A 22,797-nucleotide genomic window follows, 5' to 3' on the forward strand; every position below is an offset into this window, starting at 1 on the left:
TAATATATGTTGAGTAAAGTATAGTTTGTGTCAAGCATCATTAACATTAGTGTTTTCCAAGTGAACTTTATTATTTTTTGAGTGAACTAGTGTTGGAAAAGTGACAAAACAATATAGATTCTAAGAGATAGAAACTAGTGTTAAATCAAAGATTTAACAAATCTGAGATGACTAATTTGATTTCTTCAATTATGTGAAGCATGTGGAAGATGACTATAATGATTTGGTGGCACAAAATTCAAGCTAAATTTTTTTGAGGTGAATTCAAGGAAGACTATAAAGTAATTTTCTAGAGGGACTCCAATAGAAAAGTGGGTAGATTCATTGAATCCTACCTTACCCTAAAATGGACGATTGTGGTTAAGCAACAAAAGATCTAAGTTCTCTATTTATAGAGATAGATAGCTACAAGAAAAGGTTTTCATGTGCAAGAACCTAAGGAAGAAAAGGAGTCTAGGGCATTGCTTCATCTAGTGGCCAAATAGAAGATACTATAGTTAGCATTAAAAAAGAAGGCTTAAGGGGATGAATGCTTGAAGGGTGAACAAGCAATCAGAGTTGAAGAGTATGAATGCCAAGTAGAATGGAGGACTAAACTAGACATATTTAATCTACAAGTCACTTGTAAGTCTTTATCAAATCAAGTCCTATTCTTTCTTTCTAACAACTATATATGCGAAATGTGGGCCTCTAATCCTCACATACACTTCAACATGGTCTTTACCTATGAGATCATCCCAAAATAAACATTGAATTGTTTATCTTAAAATTCTAATAGAGCAACCTGTTGCCTTCTAACTAGAAGGATTTTGCCTTTTTTCTCTCAAATCGAGAAGCAAGCAACAATACCTTTTTAGTATTTTTTATGCAGTTGGATGATTATGCAACTAATCTAAATGAGAAATGCAATTAATCTAATAATAGATAAAGAAACTTAAACAATATGATTGCATTTTACTTTATATGATATTCAAGCTAAACAATGAAAGCTATGAGTACGTTAAGCCAATGAGTACACAATTTGGTAGTAATTTGATGCAATTCAATTCCAACTTCTTTTAAGTGAGGAATTAGATGCCTCTTAAAGAGAATTTAAAAAATCAATCAATAGTTGAGATCAACTCACATAAATGGTTTGAATTGAACCTAACATTCAATCAAGATGGAAGATTCCCAGTGTAAGCTAGGTTAACTAACTCAAATCCTGAGTGTAATGAAGAGTTAACTAAAATTCACCTAAATGTGAGAATAAGTGGATTAAGCCAATTCCAATTTGAGAGATAGAACACTTAGAATTTCCATTCTTGAACTAAAGAGAAGAATTTATAAGGTTATTTACTTTAATAAAATGAGATATGACCTCATAAAAGAAAACTTTAATTAATTGAGTGATTAAACTCAACAATCAAAGTGATGAAATTTTTTAAATTAAATATATTTAATTCCTTAGTACATTAGCTTTAAGAAATAATTTAATTTAATTAAAGCACAAAAACATTATAATTTAATTTAATTTAATCAATAGGTTCAAGGTAGCTAATTCATGTAAATTCTTTAGGAATTAAATGAATATTGTGATTAATGCATATTAGGGTTTTTTGCATCTAACAATTAAGTCAAGTAGTAAGAATCAAAATGAGAATTTCCTAGTAAAATAGGTCTTAGGGTTGATCAAAGATAGACGAAAATTGGTCATCATGAAAATGAGCCAATTTTGGGGTATTACATTTGCCCCTCTTTGAATGAGAGTATGAGTTGCACATTCAGTTTAAAGAAAATTAGAAAGTATGAAGCATAGATCTAGAAATGAGGTTGGTTCTGCAACTAATGACACAAAGACCTTGATAAGATTTTAAAGATTATCTGTAGAATGGAGATTTACCTTAAGGGATCCAAATAGAATACCTAGATATGTAGAGTTGATAAGCTTTTAATGATCATCTCCAAAATGGAGCTTAATCTTAAGGGATCTAGATAGAACACCTAGATACCTAAGATGATAAGATTTTAAAGATTATCTTCAGAACAAAGCTTAACCTTAAGGGATCCAGATAGAACACCTAGATACCTAAGATGATAAGCTTTTAAAGATTATCTGTAGAATAGAGCCTAACCTTAAGGGATCCAAATAAAACACCTAGATACCTATCCATAAAAGATAATAAGATTCAATCATTAGTCATAAAATTATTCCCAAAATGATGCTTGATCCTCAGGAATCAAGGTTTAAACTATCTTGATACCTATCCATCAAACTCTAATAAAGATTATTTTAAGATGTGATCAGCTGATGAAAAGATGAGATAGATGACAAATGATGCTAGATAGAGGGGAACAAGATGACCCTAGTGATGAGATGCCCCAAGTGATGAGGGCATAAGATTCAAATTGAGTTGAAATTCAAGTTCAATGATGTAATCATCTTGCCCCCTTGGGAGTGAAATCAAAAGATGACACATAAGAAGTGTGATATAGAGAAGTATGTCAAGAGAAATAGAAGAAATATGATATTTAGAAGAATATATTGGAGATTAGAATGATCAAAAGAAAATTTGGATTCAATTTGAAGTGATTTTGAGGTCTAGAAGACCAAGTTTGACTAGAGTTGACTTTTTCCAAACTTTTTAGGAAATTTGAAGAAATTGTGATTTGAAAAGATTCCAAGATTCACGAAGTATTAGAAAAAATGGACTACACAAGCATTTGACCGCATTGGTCCCAAAATTTTAAAATGCAATTTTGAGTTGTTTAAGTGTGTTGAAATTCAAATTTGATCCTAAAAATGGATTCATAGTGGTCAAATTAGCCAAGGAGTTGATTTTTGCATGAATCGAAGCACATTGAAAAATTAGGTCAAAACTTATATAAGGGCCCACAAGGTCATTTCAAATTATTTGCAATTTTGTCTTTAGTGAAGAAGAAAGCTTTGAGTTGAAGATGGTGACCCTATTGTCTGCACATTGTTTCAAGCACTCTTGATGAAAAAGTTGGCCAGTGGACTATGGGCATCCAATGAGCAGTTGATAACCTTGCTTCACATTTAATCACACTTTGCAATGTATTTTAGCACATTTTTATGTGTTTTTTGAATTTTCTTGTCAGTTCTTGCATGGGGATGTCTCTCATCACATGAAGCCTATCTCTTCTTGCATGAAGATTCACTAGCCTTGTGTTTCTTTGCCTGGTGTAGTGGGGTTTCTCACATGGGAGATGCCCACATGTCAGGTGAGAAGTCCTAGTTTTTTGCCACTTTTCACTTGTAGTTCAATTGCTTCTCCCGTGAAGAGTTGCATCATCATGCGAAGGTGTGCAATCTCTTGCGAAGAAGTGAAATTTTGTGTGAGAATCTAATGTGAAAGGAAAATGTAAAAGTTGAATATTTGATGTTTCATTGTATTTTTTGAGAAAAGACTAATCATTTGCATGTTGTATTCATTTGTATGTGTAGTTTACCTTTGATGATATTAGATTTTGATCCCATTACTCGCCATATGGAGCTCTATTGCGGAGCCTCGATGATACTCATATGGCACATATAGATAGATTGGGGTTGTGATATCTATGTTAGATTCCATTAGTGTTGGTGAATCATAGAATGATGACTACACTAGTGGAGTGTTTCCATTTAGAGATGAACACCTTCCATCTTCTCCAAGGGGAGATGACTATCACACTAGAGGATATCGACCAGATACTAAGCATCCCTTTTCATAGGCTAAGAGTGATCTATGATTCCTTGGGTTGGTATAGAGGTACTAAAGACCATATTTTAGTGGCATTTGATTATGGGACGAGTGATCACATGGAATGAGCTCATACATAGCTACGGTCCAACACATTGGTTGGCATCAATTTTGGGGATTTTCATCAGTTGTTTCTTGATGCCTAACAGAGGCTAGCATAGATTAGAGTGTGGATGGGGCAAGATGATCTAGATGATGTTAGAGACCCCAGAGAGATATGGGTGAGGTCAGTGCATGCTTGCACACATGTATCAAAAGATGAATGAGATCATGTATCATGAGAGGAAGAGCATCGCCACTGGAGTCTATGTTTTCCAAATCTAGGCATGAGAGCACATATAGGTGGCTGACAGAGATACCCAGATAGCAGAGAAGGACTAAGAGATCTATGATTTGCAGGGAAAGCTAGAGCTAGTGACTTAGAGAGTAGAGCAAAGATCTAAGTAGTAGTAGGATGAGATCTAGTTGTAGGCAGTGCGAGCTACATCTTACTTTGTATATTATGCAACAATCATTCTAGATAAGGAAGAATAGGTGTCTCAATTTTTGAAGTATGTACAAGAGTTGGGAGCTACACAACTAGCTGTGAGACCTAAGATGCCTCCTCCTCCACTACCACTAGGAGGTGAAGGAATCAAAGAGAGTTAGATTGATTTTCCCTATTTTTTTATCTAGCTATGTATCGATTGGTGTGCCAGTACCATTTTGCATCTTTTTTTATTGAAAGTGCTTGAGTAGCATGCATTTTTGCACTGATGTACTCTTTTTGTTATCGATATATATAAGAGATTTTGAATCAAGTACCATTTTAATGTGTCATTGTCTATCTTTTACTTTGATGTAAATGAGATTTGTTTTATGTGGTGATTATGAAATGCAAATATGATGTGATGTATTGATGCATATTTTATTTGATGTATGAATTTAGTGTAGATGAGATGGATTATGAAATTATGTATGAAACATAAATGTGAATGGACTGACATCTCATGTATTTTTTCATATTTTCATTGATATTTATAGGTATCCATTGAGGAGCAAGAGGACAAACCAAAGAATCAAACACTTTTGCAGCCATGAAGAAACATGATACTTTGAAGAGGCCAACAATCCCTCATCAAAAAGTATGTAAGTGAATTAATCATCAAACCATGCACTTATGCAATGTAGGCCTATACTAGATACAACCCTAGGCTAGACGCAATCCTAGGTCTAGTTACCAAGCTTTGACAATTTTCATCACTAAGCATAGGGTGAAACCCCATATGTCATACAATCCCCACTAACATTGCAATCATAGGAATATGAATAGGACATCTATTATAGTTTTTCCAAGATCAAATGTAAGTATTCGAGGCACCAAAAGTGAGAATGACTAGAACATTAGTCCCTTTTAATGTAGCAAGTCAACATAAGAATTAGAGCATAAACACAAGGATAACTAGAATGTTTCTTGCATGAAGAAACACCAAACACATGGGAGATCCTTCTTATACTAAGTAAACAATAAGTATTCTATCTGTAATGGCCCTTGTGTTCGTAACTTGAGACAAAAACTTTCTATATATACTCGCAGTGAGCCATAGGTTCACTTAGCAAGATCAGTATCAATATTTATTGTAGCATGAAGAGTTCACTCCAACAAGCAAGGATAAAAACCAACCTCACTAATTTATCCATATTAAAGGAGTCAAGGTACACCTAGCCATCCAATATGAGATGGAGGCTCTTATAGTGAAGACATCTCTTATATGGATGCTTCAGATTATTTAGATCTAAACCACAAATAGAAAGAAAAAGAAAAGATCATGCCCCCAGTCCTTGCTTCTCTAGTCAAAAATGACATCATTGAGTTTCTCAAAGAAACATGATAAAGAAAAAGAAAAGAAAAAAAAGAAAAGTGCAATGCATCTAAACACATTCATAATTTTGAGTTTTAATGTCTATATTATAGGATTTATGTCAAGTGTTAATGTTTAGAACATGTTTGAAATAAATCTCTTGAGTAGGGTGACGATAGTAGACAAACATTGTCAGAGCAACTAGTGATTGAAGTCAAAGAGGATTCTTCAATAAGAAGAACCTGAGTAGGATTGAGTGATAATAGATAGACATAGTTATGACAAATGGTGATTGAAGCAAGAGACATTCTATAAGAGGAGTCTCTAAGTGACATTTGCAATAGTAGGCTTACGTAGTTAGAACAATTGGTGACTTTCATGAGAAAAATTCCATGAGGGGAATCTCTAAAAAGTGACAGAAAAAAAAGTAGGAAGACATAGTTAGAACAACTGATGCCTATCATGAGAGATATTTCATAAGGGAAATATCAAAAAAATGACACAAACAATAGTAGGAAGATGTAGTTAGATCAACTAGTGATTGTCACAAAAGAGATTCTAGGAGGAGAATCTCAAAAAGTGACACAAGTGACAGTAGGAAGATATAGTTAGAATAATTGGCAACTATCGCAAAAGAGATGTTGTGAGACTATAGGGTGTTGCCCCTAAGTTATGATAATAATCAATCCATGGATACATGAGCAAAAGAAGGAAAAAAGAGTAGGAAAGAAATTGTTTAGGAAGCCAAAAGATGCACTATAAAATATGGCACTGGGAACAAGAGGCACCTATTTACCAGGTTTTCACCTTCTTGGCAAATATCTTTTTTTTGCTACGAGGATGCTTGTTTGCTAGGTTTTCATCAATGGTACTTTTTTTTCCAAACATTTTGTAGTTTTCTCTTTTTCAATTTCTTTTTAGTTTTTATTTTTTCAAATTTTTTGGTATTACCAAGGCACCTATTGTTAGGTTTTCACCAAGGTAATGATTTTTTTCAAGACATTTTACAATTTTTAGATTTTTTAAGGATGTTTAGATATATACAGAGAGCTTTTGAAATTAGATCAGCTATAGAATCGATTCAAGTGGAGAGTGTTGATGGGCTCCTTGAGCAGCTCTCCCTTGACTGTAGAAATTTGGTAAGTACCAGATCCAAACACTACAGTGACTATGTAAGGGCTAAGCCAGTTTGGTTCGAACTTCCCTTTCTAGACCTATTATTGTTGTTTCTTAGGATTTTCTCTCAAAACAAGATCATGCAGTTGGAAGTCACATGGCTTAACTTTCATATTGTAACTTATGGATGTATATGCTACTTTAGTATGTTAGAAACACAAAATTAAAATAATCAAAAAAAATTTGCATACTAATTTAACATAACTTCATGAGAGACAAAGTGAAGTCCTCAAATGAGAATATGAGCCATGGATAGGCTCTCTCAATGAGGATGATCACTTGATGTAGAGGTGTGTCTAATAGCTAAGATGACTTGATTATGTATGTGTGCTCAAATGCTCAAATGGGCTTCAATGGAGAATTTTTGATAGATTTTGGTGAATGGATTTGATGTAAAAATGCCTTCTCAAAATGGCATTATGGCTTTACTTTCTAGATTGTGCTAAAATGGCTTGGGAGAGGATTCCTTAAATAGGCAAAGGGCTTGAGGGACCAAGGGCTAGGATGCAAGGATGGGAGAAAGCTTATGGAAGGTTTAGATTGAATGAGAGAAGAGCACATGGATTGTGCTTCCTTACAACCAATCAAGGAGTGACACATTTCATAGGGTCTTTGGTTAGAGCAAGAGGGGTTGAGGGGTCAACAAAGGAGGCTCAAAGCTCATAAAGACCCTTATAATGGCTTGTAAGAGCAATGAATGGGCTTGTAAGAGTCATTTATGGCTTTGTGGGCTTCATAAAGTTTTATGGTTGGGATATTTTGAGGGGATAAACTTTGGCTTGGCTTAGGAAAGTCTTAATCTTGTTTAGTATTGTGCAAATGATTAAGGGTAGGATTAGAGATGGCTTAGGATTAGATTAGAGATGTTAGAGATGGGCAAGTGGATGACATTTAATGAGGGTGGGTGAAGGAGGAGATATTTGTTAACTTTGGCTTGGGTTAGCAAGTCTTAACCCATGTTTAGGGAATGTGACAAGGTTAGGAGGGGATTAGGATTAGGATTAAAGATAAGAATTGACATCTTCTAGAAGAGTCTAGGCTTTGGATGAGGATGAAGACTTTCTAGAAGAGTCTAGAACTTCCTAGGATGAGGATAAATAAGGTTTTATTTATCTTAAAGGTTTGGGTTGAGGAGATATTTATTAAAATATTTTAATAAACATGAGGATTAATATTTAATCTTAATTAAATATTTTGAGTTGGGATTAGGGGTAGGAAATGATGGGATTAGCCTTTAATCGAAATTAAAGAAGGATTAGAATATTTTGGAAAAGGTTAGTGGTCTTAAGGAAATTGGCCAAGTTTTGGGCAAAAAGTAAATTATTTATTTATTTTGAAATTTTTGGTCAATTTATTAATTAAATAATTAATAAATAAGGAAATAATTTTTAAATAAGATTTAAATTTATTTGGGAGGGATTCCTTAATTAAATATTTTTAATTAAGATAAAGGGATTAATTGCATAAAAATAAATTAATTAATTAATGATGATTGCATCAGAGATTTTTTCAAAAAAAAAAAAAAGTTTATTTTCTAAAGGATTTTTTAGGTCTACAATGGATATGTGTTATTGATAAGCTCAAAGATGATTGCATGCCACTTGCCAATGTTCATCTAACAAAACTAGCTCTTGAAACTGAGATATTCTGTAGTCATCATCACTGATGAGGCCCTTCATGCATATTCTTAGAGTAGGAATCTCCACTTCACTTGGAAGCACAACATCCACTCCATAGACCAAAGAAAAGTATGTTGTACCTATTGGTGTTCTGATACTCGGGTATCTGTGTCACCATTTGTGATAAAAAAAACCTGTTTTGGTCAAATCTCATTTCTCTATCAAAACTCAATTTTTTTCAAAAACTAAAAATACCCTTTTATAGATCTTGGATTCAATATCATCATTATATAAATTTTTTAGTGTTTTGATTAGTTATAATATGTTATAATCTCAAAATATTATAAGTTGATATTTGAACATTTCAGAAGATGCTCTCTCAAAAAATGAAAAAAAATAGTAAATCATATCAAAAAAATATAAAAATGATATTTATCACTAGAGGAGAGAATCTTCTTCATGAATATGTAATTTTTTTCAAGAAGGTATAGATTTGATAGGGAAGTTTTGATGGGAGGAAAGAACTGTTGGATTCTGACAAGGTCGAACTTGAGTACTTATAACAAAGAAAATATACATCAAAAATAATTATTTCTTTTTTTGTTCACTAGCTATACATGTCATATATAAAATATTTTCAAATCAGAACAAAAAAAGATGATTTGCACATACTTGTTTGACGGGAACTACATCTTATATTTCTTATAGTTAAAAAAGGGACTTCAAAATAAAATAAAATGAATAAATTCTTAGTCAAAAAAATTATAAAAATTATAGGCATAAAATTCATACAATTTTACACATTTCATCAGTTTACATCATCTTCATATTTTAAACACAAATACCATTTTTTTTGTCATTAATGTTGAACTGTCGCATTCTGATATCACGTTTCTTTATAAAAGGTGACACAGGTTTGTGCTTTTACCCACTTGTTTTGTATGCCCTTAAAGCTAGGTTAATCTAAAAGTACCAATCCCTTCCAGATTCACTAACTATGTGATGCAAGATTTTAAGGATCTCCTTGTTAGATGCCTCTACTTGGCCATTACCTTAGGGGAAATAGATAGAAGACCAATGTTGTGTGATTATGAACTTTTTGCATAACTCCTTAAGTTCCTTATTATTAAACTATCCCTCATTGTTTGTAATAATGGAGGAAGGTACACCATACGTACATATGATGTAATTTGTGATAAATAGAGCTATAGTTTTTCCATTTTATATTGAGAGAGGTACTTCCTCAACCCATTTGTGAAGTAGTTTATAATTGTAATAATGAACTTATGTCCATTAGAAAAGGATGGGTGAGTTTGACCCACAAGATCAAAGGCCCATTATTGGAATGGCCACAGTGTAATAGATGGAATTAACTCACTAGCTAGAGAATGAATTAGATTCCCATGGAGCTAGCATTTTTTGTAGGAATTGGCATATTTTTTTGCCTCTTTCTCCATATTTTACCAATAGTAACTAGCTCTAATAAGTTTACGAGCTAGTGTCAAGCCATTTGAGTGAGATCTGCAAATGCCTTCATGGACATCAATTAATGTGCATTTGGACTCATCAAATTCTAGACACCTAAGGAGTGTTCCATCAAGACATCTCGTAAAAAATTCATCAGTAATAATGACATGCCATAAAGCATTATGGATAAGGTGATGTTTTTCATTCTGGATTACACTATTTGGAATGGTTTGGTCATGCAGATAGAAGTATATATGGTGGTAGTGGGATGAATCTTGTCCTACAATAGAATAGATCATCCAAGATTCAAGGGTATCATAGGCAAGGTAGAGTAATGTTTCCACGAAGAACTCATGTCGAAGATCATTTTTTGGCATCTATAACAAGGAAGCTAGAGTAGCCATGGCATCAACCACTTTGTTATCTGCTTAAGGAACTTGCTAGAAAGTGATATGAGCAAATTGTTTCTTCATGTCATCAACCATGCATTTGTAAAGGATCAATTTCTCATCCGTTGTCTAATATACATTATTGAATTGGTTGATTATGAGTTGAGAGTGCCCAAAGATGTTAAAGTGACGTGCTCTCCATTTAGGTGCAATATTCATGTCATTAATCAAAGCCTCATATTGTGAAATGTTTTTTGTACAAAGTAATAGAATCTTGTACACCTTAGGCAGTGAATTCCTTTGTGGTATTATGAAGAGTAGCCCAATACCAGTACTAGATCCTTGTTGTGTGAAGGAACCATCAAATAACATCACCCAAGTTTGGTGTGTGAGTGTTAGAATTGATTCATCAAGAAAATCAATGTTTAGTGGGAGAAGACTCTTCATCAATGCATCTACTAGCTAATCAGTAATCACTTGTCCCTTGATAACCTTTTGTTCTACATACTAGATGTCAAACTCACTTAGTCTCATGGACGATTTAGCCAACCTCCCTATTAGAGCTGCCTTACAGAGTAAGTTTTTTAATGGATAAATTTAGCCACCAGTCATGTGGTATGAGCAAGCATGTAGTATCTCAACTTTTGGCAAGAAAAGATAATTGCCAAGAAAGCTTTCTCAATGATACTATAATTAATTTCATTGGAGATTAGTGTGTGACTCAGATAGTAAATAGTCCTCTCCTTGTTATCATTATCTTCTTGAGCTAATAAGAAACCCATAGATCTGTCTATTGATGAGATGTACAATATTAGAGGCTTCCCATAGATAGGAGGCATCAAGATCGATGGATTAGCCAATTATTATTTTAATTGTGTTAAGCTCTAATCACAATCCTAACTCTAGTTATATTTCACACCTTTATATAGAGTATTGGTAAAAGGTTTTGATCTATCCACCAGCTATGAGATGAATCTATGAATATATTGAAGTATTCCCTATAAGATCCTAATTTGATTGATATTATAGGGTGGAGGCATATCCATGATTGCTTGAACATTCTCTATATCAACATCAATTCCTTTTGCAGACACAATGCATCCCAGTAGTTTCCTTGATGTGATGCCAAATGTGCATTTCTTGGGATTAAGTCTTAGACTAAATTTTTCCATGGGATCTAAGATAGGTACCAAATCTTGAAGGTGAGTGTTTAATTTTATGCTCTTGACCAAGGTATCATCCACATAGCCCTCTATGGTCTTATACATCATGTCATGAAAATTTTTAGTAATTGTCATTTGATATGTAGCACCAACATTTTTTAGGCCAAATGGCAACACATTCCAATAGAAAGTTTTCCATGCACAAGTGAAAGAAATATTTTCCTAATCTTTTGGTGCAATTTTGATCTAATTTTAACCAAAAAATCTATCCATGAGTGAGTACATCTCATATCATGTCATCATGTTCACTATCATATCAATGTTAGGGAGTGGGAAATCATCCTGTGGACATCCTGAGTTTAGATCTCAAAAGTTAGTACAAACTTTGATATTTTTTTGTGCTTGGAGACTGGAACAATGTTTGATATTCATTTAGCATAATCAATAGTGTGGATGAAACTAGCTTTCAGAAGCTTCTCCAATTTAGCATTGATGAGAAATACAACATGAGGATGCATTTTCCTAAGTTTTTTTTGAATAGTTTAATGCCTGGTGTGATGGCCAAGTGATGCATAATGAGATCAGGATCTATTCTTGGCATCTTTGAGTATGTACATGCAAATTTTATCTTTCTCTCTTGGAAGAAAGCAAAAAATTGCTATTCTTTCTTTGGAAATAGTGACTGTGCAAGATTTATCATGTGAGGTTATTCCTCTATTCCCAAGTTGTTTAGTTATGTTGTCTCTATCAACATTGATGATCTTTCCTAAAAATTATTGGGAAGTGCATCAAATATCTCATCCACAAGAACCTCAAAAAGGTTTTCACCCTTGGATATATCTTTTATTTTTACTTTTTAAGGTTTTGACACTTCCAAAATGTGGTTTTCACCATTGAACCTTCTATTTTTTTTCTTTTTGATTGTACGACTGAGATATCTTACGTCAACTTTAGCTATGTTGATGCTTTGTTCACTAGTGGAAGATGTTACTGGTTGTACAATATTTAAGTAGTAGGAGAGAGCATAGTCATTCTAGAATCTGAGGACTTCACTAGATGCATTGAAATTCTAGCCCATAAGCTCATGATAGGTGAGTGAAGGATACATTGGGAGTTCTATTGTGTTCATGGTATAATCATTAAATGCTTGGACAACCAATTTGAGACCTAGAGCATCTTTGTCCATAAGTGTATTCAAATGCATTTGAGCACTAATATCATCAATCAAAGGCTTGAGGACACTAGTTGGATAGGAATCATCTAACCTAACTCTAGATGATTCACCTATTTCAAGGAGGTTTCCATAGACATGAACTTCATCTATGTCTTTGTCTATAGTTTCTTCAGAGAGATATCTAAAATCATACTCTTGAGAATTCGTACTGCATGGACACAAACTATAGAATTCCTCAATAGTGATGGGAACAAACTCTCCTTTATCATGTGGATTTTTGAAAAGTTACTCAATGTGTACAACATGACTAGACTCTCCCTATTCTAGCTGAGTATGATGTGAATTAGTAGTATCATCATAAAAATCACTATGACCATCCATGGTGTTGACACACGGTACAAAGTCATTTGGTTCTACAAAGAATTTAGCCAAATCATTAGGAACTAGATAAGGATAAGGATCCTCATCATTAGCATTATCTTCATGGTCATCAGACTAATCTTGTGACTCATGTTTAGATGAACACTTAGGTTCTAGTATGAATTTGTTAATCCCTAGATAGAAGGGAATCTTCTTGAAGCCTAGACCAAATGTATCACTATTTCTATGAGCTATTGCTTTAACAGGATCAATTAGACCATTGTTGTTAGGTTTTTGTTTTGAGTTCTCTCCTTTTCCATAATATGGGAATGGCTCCTTTAAATCCTTGTGATCTATGTTCTTGTTATGTCCATCCACAACTATATCACTATTGTCAATTAGGTCTTGGACTTTGTGACATAGATTAATGCAGTTGCTAGTTTTGTGACCTTTGTTTTTGTGATATTCACAAAATGTAGTTTCATTCCACCACGGTGGTTGAGGTTGTGGATCATAAGGATGAGAGTTATCTAATGGAAAGATGAGTTTTTTTTACAAAAAGGTTTTTTAAACCACATCCAAAGGTTCACCCAGAGGTGTATACTCACATTTTGGACATGAGACCCAAGATGAGTTCTTTGGTTTGTTTCCAAAGATCTTATTGTTAGGAGGAGATTTCTCAACATTTTGGGATGCTTTGAGGTTGTCTATAATATTGAACACTGACTTAGCAGGTTTAGGATTAATGTTGTTAATAACTCCATCATGGAAAACCTCTCAATTTTTGTTCACATACTTGGATTTGTCCTTGTTAGAGGTGGATCCTTATTTTGTGTCTTTTTGAAGAGTGAGTTCACCCTTTCTTACCATGAATTCCTCTATGAAGATAGCTTGTGTGACCATGTCTTCAAAGGTGCATGGACCTTGAAGTTGGACTCTATACCCAAAATTATGTAGGAGATTATCAGTGAAGATGTCAAGCTTTTTCATTTTAGGAATCTTATGTGAATATTTGGTGTAAAGTTGTCCCTATCTCTAAAGGAATGTGAGGAAAGGTTCCTCAACTTTCTATTTGAGGTTACACAAGTCTCAAATTTTAACTGAGTGTTGAATGTTGTGAGAGTATTATTGAAAAAAAAAGTTCGCAACTTCATCAAAAGTTTTGATACCAGTAGGAAAGTGTGAAAACCAATCCATAGCTTGATCACTTATAATTCTTGTGGATAGACACATGATATATGTCTAATTATGCATAAATTCCATAGAAAAGGCACCAAATTCTTGCAAGTGATCTTGGGGATCTGTAGATGCAAAGTATTTATCATAATTAGGTAACTCAACCCCTCTTGGAAAAGGAAGGATGTCTATGCTCTTGTCAAATGAAAATGGACAAAGATTGTCTAGGGTGTATTTTTTTAGGTTTGTATTTATCACACATCATTTGAGCTAGTTGTTCTTGCATGATCTTCAATTATATTTGGAGTTTGGAAGTTTCAATTTCCTCTTTAGGTGTGATGATAGTTTCTACATTAAAGTGATGAGGTAGCTTAGCTCCCTCTTGGGCAAGTTTGAGAGAGTATTTCTCTTTCTCTTTGTTAAGTAGGATTTCCATGACCTTTTGGAAGTTTTTGTCCTTATGACATTTTTCAATGTGTTCAAGGAGTATCTCCACCTCTTCCTCATTTTCATAAGTGAAGGGGTCTTTCTATTTTTCATTTCTAGATTGTTCATGGTCTCTACTATATTCACCATGTTTAGGTTCATGATCATCCATTGTAGGAATGTGAATGGTTTCAGTATGTTTTGATTGGAAAGGTATTCTAAATAAGAATTTAGCTATCTTGTTTAGACATTTAAGACCTTTGCTAGTTTTAGGATCTTCTTAATACAAGGGGTTCTAAGTTTGTTGTAAGTTTATAGAGAATGTTCTTTGGACCCAAGGTGATCTAATAGCTAAAGGAGATTGTGAGGACTCCTCACTAGAAGAATTGGACATAGACCATGTATAAACTTGAAAGTGACCTCTACCATGATCACAACCCCTGGCTCTACCTCATCTAAGCCTAAGGGGATAAAACACATTTCCACTTCTTGTTGTCATGGTAATAGACATGGACTGCACTAAGTTGTAGTCTCGTAAAGCAAGATAAGAGTCTTGAATACTAAGGTATGAGTAGTCTGAGTTAGGGTTAGAAAAGTTAAAGGTTATGACTATTGTGACATGGTGTATAACAAGTACTAAAGGAAAAGAATGAGATAATTGAATGATGAGACTAGTTTAAGTGTAGATCACAAGTCATTAGCTAAGTAATATGCCACTATTTAAGACTGTTTATAGATAGAAAAGAGGTAAAATATTGTGGAAACAAACAAGATGAAGAGCGTAGATAGCTCTGATAGAGTAGATGAATATTTTGAGGAAAATACTTCATGCAAAGATTCATAGGGAACCATGAAAGAAAGTGCAAAGAACTAGGAAAATACTTAGAAAAATAATGTTGAGACTAGAATTCTCATGCGAGGACTTGCACAAAGCTACGTGAGGAAGTGCTAAACTGACAAGAAAATAGGATTTTGATAAAAAGGAAAAGGTTGAAATATCTTGCATAGAGATTTCCATAGGGCTGCACAAAAACATGGATAGGTCCGCATGAAGAAATGCATACTCAATAGGTACTCGAGCAAAACCTTGAAAAATTGGGTGTGAAAATAGAGATCAGACTGACAACTAAGGCAAAATTTTGAAGAGACTTTTAAGGTTTTAGACATTTTGAGATAGATTTTTGATTGGTTTGAAAAGTTTTAGATAGATAGCAAGGTTGGTTTTGAAGTTCTTAACATCATTTGGCTTTGAAAAAGATAAGTGTTTCAAAAAGACATGGGAAGAAAGCAATAGTCGAATAAAATCCAACTGAGGACAAAGCAACTCAGAGGAATGGGGGAGTCTTGACTTTCAATTTGTTTAAATAGGTTTGGACAAGTTTAAGACTTGATAATAAACATGCTCTATCCCTAAAACCAAAAATGGTAAAGAAGACAAAACCTTTGTCCCACAACTTATGTGCATGCGCACACCTCACACAACCATGTCACCCCACTAGAGCATGCCCATGTTTTTGGTGTATTAAAAGGGTTCAATAATTTATACATTGAATGAACACCCTTGTAGTAGGGGTTAGGCATGTATACCACCTTTGAATGCCCAACAGCATACCTATGGTGTGTTCTATAGGAGAGATTCTTCCCTCTCCTTGCAAAAAATTATGCCCCCTTTCGGAGGTGAACCAGGTAGCAACTAACTAAAGATTTTTACTTGGCTTCCATTCATAATAATCCCTAGTGGCTCTGCAAGAAAAGTTAATACCAAAATCCCACACCATCATCTAAAAGTGCACACACTTTACTAGCAAGACTAGGGCTAGCACCAGCCAATGCAACAGACATAGCCTCCTCTTAATATGCAATATCAAGAATTAAGAGGAATAAATTAATATGGCTCTGGAGTCTTTCACTTTACAAAGCTTCTTTATTATAGTGATTTGGAATCTTCAATGAAAGGAGTATGCTCACTTGGGTTATTCCTAAAGGTTGGATTACTTTGATAGGCCCTCTAAGGGTTGACTTAGACTAGTGGTTCAAATCTAAGGGTCCAAATTTGTAATTTCCCTTAAGGGGAAAGAGCATACTCCTATACCTTGTGACCTCACCCAAACATGAAAAAAATGTTAATCACCAAGTTAGCTTAATTGATCTAGACTTATCCCTTTCTCAAGATTTTCATTCCTTAAAAGGAAATCATCATCACTTCATAGAAGAGGACTTGCCCTAGAGAACCACTAACTTGCTTGCTTCCCTCATATGTCATCTTTTAGAGGCTTCTAGTTTTCTAATTTACCCTTGGTCATTACCTCCAAGTGGTAAAGAGCATACTCCCCTATTCCGATGTCTTGGACCCTATGAAGTTTACAAGCCCTAATTATACTATGTGTGGAAAGAAAGAAAAGGACACAACATTTAAAAGGGATTTAAAATTGGTCTTCGACATTTTTATATTTGACAGCATCCTACAATCACATAGTCAACTCATGTTTGAAATGTTTGGATAAAAGGTGTCTTCATAAAAAAATCCTGCAAACCACTGTTATGCTATAGAAAAATTAGAAATCTAAAAGAAAGTGCTTCAGAGGAAACATGTTAGTCAAATGAAATGATAAATTCAATTCTATAAAATCTATATTTTGCATGTGCTATTGCAAAATTTTGCACAAAATCTTATAGAGGCCCATGCAAGAAAATGAGATTATTCACGAGAAACCATGTAATTAGGCACTTTTTTGCATGAGGAACTACAAAGAAAGGGGTGAAATCTTCAAATCTTCATGTGAAAACTAGTTTTTTCACACAAAAAACTAGAAATTTGTATGACAAGATGTGATAGAATCATTAAAATGACACAAAATAAAGCATATGAGGCCAGAAAAATTAATTTTCTTAGCCCGACAGTAGATGCCATAAATTTATATGTGAAATGTAGTCCTCTAATCCTTACATACACTTCAACATGGTCTTTACCTTCGATATCATCCTAGAATAAACATTGGATTATTTATCTAAAACGTCTAATAGAGTGACCTGTTGCCTTCTAACTAGAAGGATTTTGCCTTTTTGCTCTCAATCCAAGAAGCGAGCAACTAGATCTTTTAGTATGAAGGATTTTTATGTAGTTGTATGATCATGCAATTAATCAAAATGAGAATTGAAATTTATAATAGATAAAGAAAATTATACTATAGGATTGCATTTTACTCTATATGATATTGAAGCTAAACAATGAAAATTATGAGAATGTTAAGCCAATGAGTATGCAATTTGACAATAATTTGATGCAATCCAATTCCAACCTTTTCTTAATGAGGAATTAGAAGCCTCTTAAATAGAATTCCTGAAATCAATCAACAATTGATATCAACTTAGATCAATGGTTAGGATTGAAGCTAAGATTCAGTCAAGCTGGAAGATTCCCAGTGTAAGTGAGGTTAACTAACTCAGATCTTGAGTGTAATGAAGAGTTAATTGAAGTTCACCTAAGTGTGAGAATAAGTAGATTAAGCCAATTCCAATTTGAGAGATAGATCACTCAGAATTCCCATTCTTGAACTAAAGAGAAGAGTTTAGAAGGTTATTTAATTTAATAAAATGAGATATGACCTCATAAAGCATATTTTAATTAATTGAGTGATGAAACCCAATAATCAAAGTGATGACATTATTAAATTAAATATATTTAGTTCCTTAGTACATTAGCTTTAAGAAACAATTTAATTTAATTAAAGCAAAAACACTTTAGAATTAAATTAAATTTAATCAATAGGTTCAAGGTAGCTAATTCAAGTCAATTCTTTAGGAATTAAATGAATAGCGTGATTAATGCAAATTAGGGTATTCTGCATCTGACAATTAAGTCAAGTAGTGAGAATCAAAATTAGAATTTCCTAGTAAAATAGGACTTAGGACTAATCAAAGATAGACCAGAATCATTCATCATGAAAATGAGCCAATTTTGGGGTACTACAACAACTTTACTAGTGTGGATAAAATTCTCTGGATTAAGGTTGAACTAAAAGTCATTTGTAAATCCTTTAACTAGGTGAGATTATAATAGAAAATTTTAAAGTCCTCTAACAAGGCTCACTCCTAATAGGGTGATTGAAATCATTTAACCATCTCACATTTAATAGTGTCTATTGTAATCTTTAAAAGGGTTGTCCTTTCATAGGGCACCACTTCAGAAGAGTGAAATTGGTTAGCATGTTACTGGTGGTTTTTCTTAAATTGGGTTTCTACATAAAATCCTTGTGTCAAATAGTGTGAATGTGCTTATGATATTTCATGTTTACATTTCTACAAAGTTATTTTGACCTAGGAAAATAACCTACTAATTTAAAAGGTAATGATCTCATGGATGCATGCATATTATGGTTTTATGGATATGGATCTATTAAGCACTGAAAATTTTTATTTGTACATCTTAACCTTGGATAATTGATTAACACACCCCTCTCAATTATTCAAAATAATTATAACACTAACTAATCACATAGATAATCTATTATTTACATATACTAACTCCTACATAGGGGACAATATATTTGTTGTTGTAAATAAGTATTTACTATTTACACTTACTTAAGTTTACTTAGGTTAATGCATATTTTTTATTTATTTATTAGCTACCTGGGAGTATGTGTACTCTAATGACTTGTCATGTTGACAACATAGGAGTTAGCACCTCTTTTATGCACATGGTGTCTACAACACAAGAGTTAGCACACTAATTAAGCACATGGTGTCTACAACATCTCCACTTGAGATACAACTCATCATTCTTCTTATCATCTAGAATGATGGATAAGACGTGTGCTTAGTTGTCATGCTTATCTTATCTCCTATTTTTTCTAGAGACATTCTAGGTGCTTCTTGAGAGGCCTTTATATATAGGCACTCCTAGTATGTTTGTAAATACAATATAAAGCAATGTATGAGGACATACTCTAATTAATTGATCATATCCCTTTTTGGCCTATAGTTGTGCTTGTGTTCGAGTTCTATGATCTTGGGTGAATCTTTCCCTCAGGAAAATTTTTACATGGTATTAGAGCTCTTAGAGAATATCTCTTCACAAAGCTATTCAAGACCATCTCCTTGCTTCAACACCTTAGCTAGAATCTAGAGTATCCCTATCATTGAGAGCATCTAGAGCTAGATTTGACCTTGCCATTATGTCCAAAATGCTAATTCGATGAAAATCAGCTATAAAGTCACCTGCCCTAGGCCAAAGTCTATTATGAGGCAATTTATTTTTTCCAAATTAGCACCTAGAGACCCTAATTTGCAAATTCAGGTATGATATTTTAGATCTGCAATTCAATTTCATTTAGATTTGCAATTAATTCTCTCCTATTTTTCTATAATTTTTTGTGGAATTTTCAGATATTTTTTTTGTCTAGTTGGTCTAATAGAGAATTTTTTTTGTAGAACTAGGTAGTCACACCCTAGCTCTATAGCATGGAATATTCCATTTGGTGCATAGAATATTATAATTGGTAGGCCCATTATTCAACTACCAACAAAATAAAATCTGGGCATCATCCACAATACCAATGACTGACATATTGCCTAGGGATTTTGGCAGACAGAGTTCTACCTGTCTAGATTGGCCAACATAACATCGGCTCATTTTGGTTTGAGTACTTGGTGGCATATGTTTTAAACATTCTACATAGAGTTCCCCCACAAATGTGGGATTGAAACTAAAATTTTGGCATCCAAAAATTAAAACCCATCTCCATAAAGTCCTTTTTCCAGGGCCACTACATACATTTGTTTGGCTAAATCAATTCCCATCGACACACTACATTAATTAGTGATAGGATATTATGTCTAGCCACACAACACTTAAAGAACTTCACCATGCATCTCAATTTCCTATAGCCATGTAGATTTAACAATGCCATGCATACCAATCTACAACCCAACCACACGGCCAATTGTCCACGTCACCCAACTAGTGACTCAGTAGTATGTCATCTGACTCAGCTACCTACCTATGAAATGTGTCATCTAGTTAGCTACCTATGTCAGCTGACATGTTAGATAGTGTCATACTCATCCATACAATTCCATGTGATGCTAGCATTATGTTGATGTCATCATAAGGTTGAAATTTGTTGAAATCATCTTTTTATAAGGTTAAATTTGATAGTCATCTAACCATCAAAACTAGGTTTTTGATAACTATTATGACAACCATTTGACCATAAAATTTAAGCATAAAGTTTTCCTCACAAACCCCTCTTTCGATGCATTTTTGATTTGGTAGCCTAACTTTACGAGGTGATAACTTGGACATCTAGACTCCAATTCAGGTGCAAATTTTTTTAATTTTGTGTAGAATTTCCAAAACACTTCAGTCATGGTGTTCTTTTCTAGTTTTGGTGCAAGGATTTTTTAGAAATTGCATATTTTCAAAATTGTACTTGTCCAATCCTACATTTTTCAACTAGAAATGCTCTATACAGAATCATCTGGACTCAAAAATAGGTTTCATTTTTTTTAAAGTGCCTAATTTCTCATCTACTTTCCATATCTACAATCAGATTCTAGGGTTGTGTGGACAAAAATATCACTTTCAAAACTAGGGCCTTTTTTGCATTATATTGCTTTGATTTCTTTTTAGAATTGTTGTATATCTCAACTACAATGCTTAGTTCTAGATTTATTCCTCAAAAGGTAGTTTTAATAGGAAAAATCACAAGTCCAAGTTTTGTACATTTTGACAAGTGGCCTATTGTACATGCACAACATATAAAGTGCCAAAGCATATTTTATAAGGGGGTGGGAGAGGTCTGTATTGTGCTTCTATGTCACTTTTGTGTGCTCTTTCATTTTATGCATCATGGTTCACCTAAATGTCCACCTTTAACTTCATGTAATTATTCTACATGGAAAGATATTGCTTGGAGTAAATTAATGGAAAATGGTTATAGTCTGTATGTTGATCATACCATTCCCAAACCCACTGATGCTAAAGAACTCATTAATTGGCAAGTAAAAGACTGATAGGCTTTAGGAGTTATCAAGAATTTTGTACATATAGATCTCTTCTTCTACATTGCCAATTGTATGGAATCCAAACCAGCTTAGGACAACCTTGCAGTATTGTATGGTAAGTGAATGAATAAAAGGGATTTTTGATTGAGGACAATCTACTTCTTTTGGATCCAAAGAACTTTGACACAATTCAGGTTTACATAACCAAAGCAAATGAGTAAAGGGCACTACTTAAAGACTGTGGAAATCCCATGAAGGATGAAAAGTTGATTCATCACATCCTAAAGAGGCTACCTTTAGAGTATGCTTCATTTGTTTTGAGTTTCAATACTCACAGGTTAAGCATGGGAAGTGCTTACAAGAAGCCTACTTTTGATGCTTTCATAGAGATGTTGATTGTTGAACAATCTCACATGACGGATTTAGGACTTCTCACAATATCAAAGACCAAAGCCTTGGTGGCTAGTGATGAGCATCAATCAACTCAAGGAGGAAAATTTTTTAGCAACAACAAGAAGTAGTAGTGGAAGCAAAAATCATAGTCTTAGACACAAAAATCCTCCTCAAAACAAGGTGGTGCTTCTTCCACCAAGAAGGGAAATAGTGACAAGAAGGACAAACTTTTTTGTGCATATTTCAAAAAGCCAAATCATGAAAAGCATCGTTGCAAGATTAAAAGAATCAATGAGTTAGAAAATTTACTCAGGAAGAACAAGATTCAAGTGCCAGGTACTTCCAAGGATTCAACTCCACCCACTTCAAAGGGAAAGGGGAAAGCACTTATAGAAAATTCTAGTTCATCTATAGACTGGATACTTGACTTAGGTGCCTCTTATCATATGGGTTCTTCAAAGGGAGACTTTTCTTTATTGGAACAATCACAAGTACCACACATCTTTGTGGGAGATGAAACTAAAATGGAAGTTGAAGGAAAATATCATGTGGAAATGGAAAATGGAGAATTCAAGGATGTTCTCTACATTCCAAACATTAGCTCTAATCTACTCCCAGTTTACCAAATCACTCACCTTTGAGATGGCCACAAAGCTGTGTTCCTTGTAAATTCAGTGATTCTGCACAGACATAGAGATGATTTATTGGTTGCAATGCAAAAAGTCAATCATGACAAGTGGCTTTATTCCTTCTCCCACTTTGTGACTAACTCTCTTTCTCAAGCCTTGTTGACCCACTCTACTTCACAACCTAAACTATAACATGAGCAGTTTGCTTATCTTGCCTTCCACTACCTTCAACA

The sequence above is a fragment of the Cupressus sempervirens genome, chromosome 9, assembly GCF_028749045.1.
Source record: "Cupressus sempervirens isolate cs-2001-9-10 chromosome 9, ASM2874904v1, whole genome shotgun sequence".
NCBI lineage: Eukaryota > Viridiplantae > Streptophyta > Pinopsida > Cupressales > Cupressaceae > Cupressus > Cupressus sempervirens.